The sequence below is a fragment of the Molossus molossus genome, unplaced genomic scaffold (genome assembly GCF_014108415.1).
Source record: "Molossus molossus isolate mMolMol1 unplaced genomic scaffold, mMolMol1.p scaffold_m16_p_2, whole genome shotgun sequence".
Taxonomy (NCBI): domain Eukaryota; kingdom Metazoa; phylum Chordata; class Mammalia; order Chiroptera; family Molossidae; genus Molossus; species Molossus molossus.
Window position 1 is genome coordinate 140,917,964 of NW_023425355.1, and position 7,952 is coordinate 140,925,915.

Here is a 7,952-nt window from a genome sequence, read left to right on the forward strand (position 1 = left end):
GCAAAGCAAAACAGAGTCTCTGCACTCTCTCTGACTAAGAACTTGAGTTTTAATATAGTAATGCTGAATGTACAGTCGGGTGCTGATGATTCTGTTAGGTTTGGGAGGCTATTAACAACTAATATTTGTATGGTGTTATTCACCTCACTTACTAAGTGAAGTAGGCATTGTCTACCCTTTTTATAAATGAGGTCATGGACTCAGAAAGGTTAATAGTTTAAATGCCACTCTGAGACTACTTGTTGCCTACCTCTCATTCTGTTTTAGTCAAAGGGTCCTGATATTTTTTAGGATGGTAACTCAACTAAAAGGGTACATTTCCCTGCCCAGCCAGTGTGGCTCAGTGGTTAAGCATCAACTCATGCACCAAGAGGATGCCAGTTCAATTCCTGGTCAGGGCACATGCCCAGGTTGTGCACCAAGTCCCCAGTGAGGGGCATGCAGGAAGAAGCCAATTGATGTTCTCTCTCATTGATGTTTCTATCTCTCTCTTCCTCTCTCTCTAAAATCAATAAAGAAAAAAATATTCAGACTTTCTCTTCTCTGATTGAATATTTAAATAATTGCTTCTTCTTGTCTGCTTGTGTGTCTTGTTAGAATTTTGGTCAGGAGGCTGCCCTGTCTGAGTTGTGTGAAATATAAGAATGGATGTGGCCAATGTGGGCTCCTCACCCAGCCAACTAGCATATGACTCATAGGATTCCTGTAAAAGTAGAGCCAGCCTGGCCACCAAAACCTGAGCCCTGAGTCATTTCTAGCAGCTGTGAGAGCCCAGTGCTGCTGCATGCATTTGTGCCATATGCTAACTCTTTATAGACATAAATATTAAATCATCTGTGCCTGTAGTGCCTGTGGTCTGTGACCTCTCCTTTTGGAAGGGGGTTTGAGGTATCAAGTTTGCAGGCTTGAAGCACTGCCATGATGGCAGCTTTCTTCTCTCTGTGGCCTTGTTTAATCCTTTATTATCCCCCCCCCTTTTTTGTATCACAAAGCATTTATTTACACACTCTTGGACGTTGAAAAGGATCTTGGGCAATTAACCTGAGTGACAAGGCACAAATCTATGGTCATCTCTTCCTATCACAGTAGGACATTCTTAACTCGATCTTTCCAGATGATCTCCAACATGAATGCAGGAGGTTAATAAGAACAGTCTCCTAATAAGCTGACAATCAAAATAGATCTAGAGATATGGAAGTAGGGAACAGATTGACAAACCTCAGAGGGAAGAAGGGTGAAGAGGTTGGAAAGAGATAAATCAAAGAAATTATATGCATATATGCATAACCAATGGACACAGACAATAGTATGGGGAAAGTAGGAGGGGGTGCAGGAGCAGGGAGGAGGGGGTCAATGGGGGGGGGAACGGGTGGACATCTATAATACTTTCAACAATTAAGAAAATTTTAAAAAAGAGGACAGTCTCTATAATCTTACATTGTGCACTATCTATCTGCTTTTATCTTTTTGTTAGGCTATTTACTCCCTCTATCATGCCCATATAAGCCACAGTTATATCTGTGTCACTAATCCTTTAACTTTTTTCAACACACATTCAGGAATATTCAGGGAGTGTTTAAATGTAGTTTTGCAATGCTGTGTTTTCCTATATACATATCCACAAATTTTCCACAATCTTCACTAATGATAAATTTGTAGCTCATGGGATCTAATAAGGATTATACAAGTTTCTGTCTATTTGTTTATTTTTTGTCTCCAAAGGCTAGCTAAAGGAAAGGCTTTTATTTTCTGACGTCCCCTTTAAAATTCAGTCCTCTTTTTTTGCAACTTAAACTTCATATCTATTACAATCTTTGTTTCCATGTAATAGTCATTCTCACAGATATTTAAACAATTTTCAGAAGGTAAAATAAGAGTTTCCTGCAAGGTGTAAAGGTGAGTGATTGTATAAGCAGGCATGTATGGTCATTAATGTTACTTGCTTCTTTGAAAATTCCAACTATCACTGTGTACATGTTTTGAATTGCAGACATTGAGATAGAGATACCAGACTTACTGAAGAAGGAAGCAAAGTTTGAATTTAGCCTAGCCACCAAGATTTCTGCCACAAGTTCTTAAATTTGAACACTTTCTCTTGCCAGGTGGAGGCTGATAATGATTTTTCACCACATAGATTTATTGCGCTATAGATTTCACTATTTTAATAAACCAGTTAGTTTGCACCGCCCCCCCCCCCCTTTTTTTTTTAGTTTAGGGAAAAGAAACCATCAACCATCTTTTATCAATCAAAATAATTGGAATGAAAAGAAAATGAAACTTTCTGAGCAAACAAGTTATAGCAATTACTCTATGATTTATGAAATACGAGTAGGTTGTTGAGGAATACGCTCTCTGGTTGATGGACCATATATTGTAGTAGCGGTTTCTTAAGGCTGTTGCTCTGAAAACAAATTCATTGTGGAAAGAAGTACACTGAAATGGAGGAACAAACTGTGCATTAGAAGGCACTAGAATTATGAATGTCAGTCTGCAATGGAAAATGTATAATTCAGACACACACTTATTGGGAGGATGGACAAACAAAGTCATAGGAAGGAAAGGCAGAGGTGGGGAGAATCATTAACAAAGAGCTTCTGAATGCTACATTGAACAACACTGAGTCCTTTCACAGATCAATTTTACATTGTCTTAACCTCCCAATGAGGAGTGAAAGCCCATGGGCATTTTTCGAAAAATTACAAAATTTGCATTCATTTCTTTTAAAATCACTATTCCCTGTGTTTTTCACAACCTCTTCCTGGCCATTTTTTCTATATTCTCATTAAAAACAAACTGAAACTTCTCTCCATCTCATGACATTTCACCCCTGTACCACCTTCTTTCTCAACTACTGACCTCCTGGTGACTCCTCATCATTTATGGGACACTTTTGCCACTTGCTCACAGCCTTCATCTATACTCCCAAACATGGTGTCATCCTGGGTGGTTTCAACATAGTAATAATGAATGTACTGTTTTAGAGACCACCACTGGATATTCACCCTGCTCCTAACTTCCTTCAGAGAAACCAGCTCTTCCAACTCTCTCAGTCCTTGTGGTGACTGTGACTTCCAGCATTTATCACTGTTGCAGTCTTACATTTATTTGTATGTGACTTACTTTACACTGAGTGAGTGACTTACTCACTGGAGTGTAAAGTAAGTTTCATGGGAGGATCTGTATTTGCCTTTGTCTTTTCACCACAGTGCGCAGTATATGATGTACGCTCAATAAATACTTGATTGAATGAGTGAATGCTTCATCATGAAATATGATGCTAATATAGAAGCATCTTGACAACCCAGACTAATGGGAATAAAGGCCATATAATGATATAGTACAGGTTTGGAATTTTAATTTTAAAATAAGCAATTCATCTTGGAATCTATGATATCATTATGTCCAAGAACATTCAGTGGGTGACAGGTGGAATTCCGGATAAAATGGAGAAGCAGACAATAGTCTCCCTTTTCTGTTTTGGTCAGACTTTCTCTCCACCATTAGATATTCACCCTATTTCTAACTTCCTTCAGAGAAACCACCTCATGGGCCTTGTCATTTTTCTAGTCTATCAAAAGCTGCTGTGAGGGCAGCGTGTGGCATCAGTTGCTGATACCTTAGTGTGCACTTTATTCAAGGTCTTCCATCTTAGCTGTATCCATTTAAATCTTTCTTGTTCAGAAAAGGTAGATTTTAAGACTTATGGAGTAGTCCATGTATAGAGGATCTGAGGCCTTAGGCTACCAGTCATGTGAGTGAGTCATCTTGGAAGACCAACAGGTAGCTACCCACTCTGGGTGTGTGTATTAACCAAGTGCTTCTGATGCTGTGACATCTTGGGGTCTTGATGACCACAGAGCAGCTGCCACCACCAGAGTTAGCCAATACCTAAAGATAGTAATAAGAATGCCTGCAAATGCACCTTTCAGTGCAAAGTAACCAATTCAGATCCCACACCCCCAATCACTTTCCTTCTGAAGCTCTTACACTTGAAACCACTAATCCTTTGCCTTAAACATCCCAGGACCAAGCACTGAGCAACTAGAGACAGTCCTGCACCCAGAGCCCATTGAAATTACTCATATTAGCCAATCCTAAACCTACCTACCTTGCTTCACCCTTTTCTGCCCATGAGAATTACAGTAAAGGCTCTTGCTCTTGTCTACCCCATCTTCCCTCTGCCTCCTGACCAACCTCAGTGTTTTCCCACATGGCCCTGAGTGGTATAACATGCTCCCTGCTCTTGGGATCTGTAACAATCTTTTCAATGGTAATCATCTACTTATCTGTTGGCCTCACCATATATGAATAATAATAAAATCTACAATTTATCCTTTCTCAGGATTGCTTTGGCTATTTGGGGTCTTTTGCAGTTCTATACAAATTTTTTAATTGTTTTTTTTTTCAATTTCTATAAAAAATGCCATTGGAATCTTGATAAAAATTGCATTCAATCTAGAAATGGCTTTGGGTAGTATGGACATTTTAGCAATATTAATTCTTGCAATCCATGAACACAAGATATCTTTCCATTTATTTGTGTCCTCTTCAATTTTTTTCATCATTGTCTTGTAGTTTTTAGTGTATAGATCTCCTACCTTTTTTTTCCCTTTAAATCCTCACCAGAGGATATAGTTATTGAATTTTTTAGAGAGAGGGGAGGGTGAGAGAGGGAGAGAGAAACATTCATGGGAGAGAGAAACATCAGTCAGTTGCCTCCCATTTGTGCCAGGACCAGGGATTGAACCTGCAACCTAAGTATATGCTCTTACTGGGAATCAAGCCCACAACATTTTGGTGTACGGGATGATGCTCTAACCAATTGAGCCACACTGGCCAGGGCTAGATCTCTTACCTTTTTATTTAAATTTATTCCTAAGTATTTCATTGTTTTTGATGCTATTAGAAATGAGATTGTTTTCTTTATTTCCTCTTCAGATAATTTGTTGTTAGTGTTTGGAAACACGACTGATATTATATGTTGTTTTTTAAAAATATGTTTTTAGCCCTGGCCGGTTTGGCTCAGCGGTTAGAGCGTTGGCCTGCGGTCCTGAGAGACCCGGGTTCGGTTCCCGCTAAGGGCACGTACTTCGGTTGCAGTTTGTCCCCGGCCCTGGTTGGTCGTGCGGGTGGCGGCCGCTCGATGTGTCCCTTTCACATCGATGTTTCTCTCTCTCTCTCTGTTCCTCTCTCTCCCTCCCACTCTACCTGAACAAAAAATGGAAAAATGTCCTCGGGTGAGGATAAAAAAAAAAATATATGTTTTTATTGATTTTAGAGAGAGTAAGGGAGAGGGAAAGAGAGAGAGAGAAACATTGATGAGAGAGAATATCGATCAGCTGCCTCCTATATGTCCCCTACTGGGGATTGAGCCCGAAATCCAGGCATGTGTCCTGACCGGGAATCAAACTGGCAACCTCTTGGTGCATGGGATGATGCTCAACCAACTGAGCCACACCAGCTGGGCTTATTTCTTTCTTTCTTTTCTTTTCTTTTTTTCTTTTTTTTTTTTTTAGTACATGCCCCTAGTGGGAACCAAACCCGGGACTCTCTGGTCCACAGGCCAATGCTCCAACCATTGAGCCAAACTGGCCAGGGCTGGGCTGATTTTATTTAACTTTAGTTAGGTAGTTTTTATTTCTTTTAAAAATATTTTTTCTTTATTGATTTTAGAGAGAGAGGAAGGGAGAGGGAGAGAGAGGCAAAAACATCGATGAGAGAGAACATCAATTGGCTGCCTCCTGCATTCCCCCCACTGGGGATCAGGCCCACACCTGGGCACGTTCCTGTACCGGGAATAGAACCAGAGACCTCCTTGTATGTAGGTTGATACACAACCACTGAACCACATTGGCCAGGCCAAAGATAATTTTTAAAAAGGAGTGCTATATAATTGGGTGGCTTGAGAGATGCTAATAGACACTGAAGTAGAAGGAGAATCTGAGGATCTTTTTGTCACAGAGCCATTTTTGGCCTACCCCTGATTGTTCTCTGGAGCATCCCTGAGTTACTTCACTTCTTCTTTTCCCTTTATGTCCAACAGTTTAAAACAATATGTGAGTTCTTAAGGTCTTGAGTTATAGTGGCCACACAGCCCTCCCCTTCTCAGAGGCCCCTGAATATGACTTGAGTCTGCCCAGTTCTGCTTCCTAAACATGTTTGTGTCTGATTTACAGTAAGCTTTTCATGCAAGGTACTGTCAATGTGTTCAGAGGGACCATGGGCAATTCTTGTGCTAAGAAACAGGTTATGTGATGCTTTTGTGTGTTCGTTTGCTAATAAGTATTTGTGGATTTGAAAGAGATTAGTCTATTATCATAATAAGCCTCTAGGTAATGAGATTGGAGGATGAAGGCTGATAGCTCAAAATGCCAGGTAGAAGTTTAATGACACCAGGAGGAAACATATAGATAAATCCATCATATTGAACAAGGCAGTTGAAATTAACACTTTACATAGTCACTGTCATGAAAGAAAAAGTGGGGAGGACTGTTATAGACTTAAAAACACTAGCCAAAGCAATCTTGAGAAAAAAGAACAAAGCTAGAGGTATCACGTTTCCTAATTTCAAACTATATTACAAAGCTTTAATAAAAACAGTCTAGTATTGGCATAAAAAACAGACACATAGATCAATGGAATAGAATAGACATCTCATAAATAAACTCACACATATATGGTCAATTAATTTATGGCAAAGGAATTGAGAATATACAATGGGAAAAGGACAGTCTCTTCAATATATGGTGTTGGGGAAATTAGACAGCCACATGCAAAAGAATGAAACTTGACCACTATCTTACACTATTCACAAAAATTAACTCAAAATGTATTAAATACTTAAATAAATGTAAGACCCAAAACCATAAAACTCCTAGAAGAAAACATAGGTGGTAAGCTCCTTGGTGTAGGTCTTGGTGGTGATGTTTTTTAATTTGACACAAAAAGCAAAAGCAAAAATAAACAAGTAGGACTACTTCAAACTAAAAAGTTTCTGAAAAGCAAATGAAATCATCAACAAAATGAAAAGGCAACCTAGGAAATGGGAAAAAAATATTGCAAATCATATATCTAACTGAGAAGGCAAGCCGGGTGCAGATAGTGCAGAGACCCTGCCCCTGGCTTTTGTAATTCCCTTACATCTGCCAACCACCTAAACTATAGTGGAACTAGAAAGCCCCCAAATACCTGGAAGCTTATCATGTATAAAAGGTGGCTGGAACCCAGCGCAGGGCTCAGCCTTTGGAGGTGACTCCGCTGGGCCAGCACTGGTGCGCATTAAACAGTCATTTTCTAATCCTCTGAGTGCATGCAGTCTGTCCCTTTCTGCCACCCAAATTTCTGCCACAACATAATAAAGGACTAACATACAAAATATAAAAGAACTCATGTAACTCAATAGCATAGAAACAATCTGATTAAAAATGGGCAGATATGGCCCTGGCCGGTTTGGCACAGCGGTTGGAGCGTCGGCCTGCGGTCAGAGAGACTCGGGTTCAGTTCCCGCTAAGGGCACATACCTCGGTTACAGTTTGTCCCCGGCGCTGGTTGGTCGTGCGGGTGGCAGCCACTCGATGTGTCCCTTCACGTCGATGTTTCTCTCTCTCTCTTTTCCTCTCTCTCCCTCCCGCTCTATCTGAACAAAAAATGGAAAAATGTCCTCGGGTGAGGATAAAAAAAAAAAAAAATGGGCAGATATGAACAGACATTTTTCCAAAGAAGACACACAGATGGCCAATAAGAAAAGATGCTCATCATCATTAATCACCAGGGAAATACAAATGAAAACCACAATGAGATATCACCTCATACCTGTCAGAGTTGGTATTATAAAAAAGACAAAAAATAAGTGTTGGTGAGGATATGAAGAAAAAGGAGCCTTTGTGCACTGTTGGTAGGAATATAAATTGGTATAGCTGTTGCTGGTGGAAATAGGGTTCTTCCACAGAGTC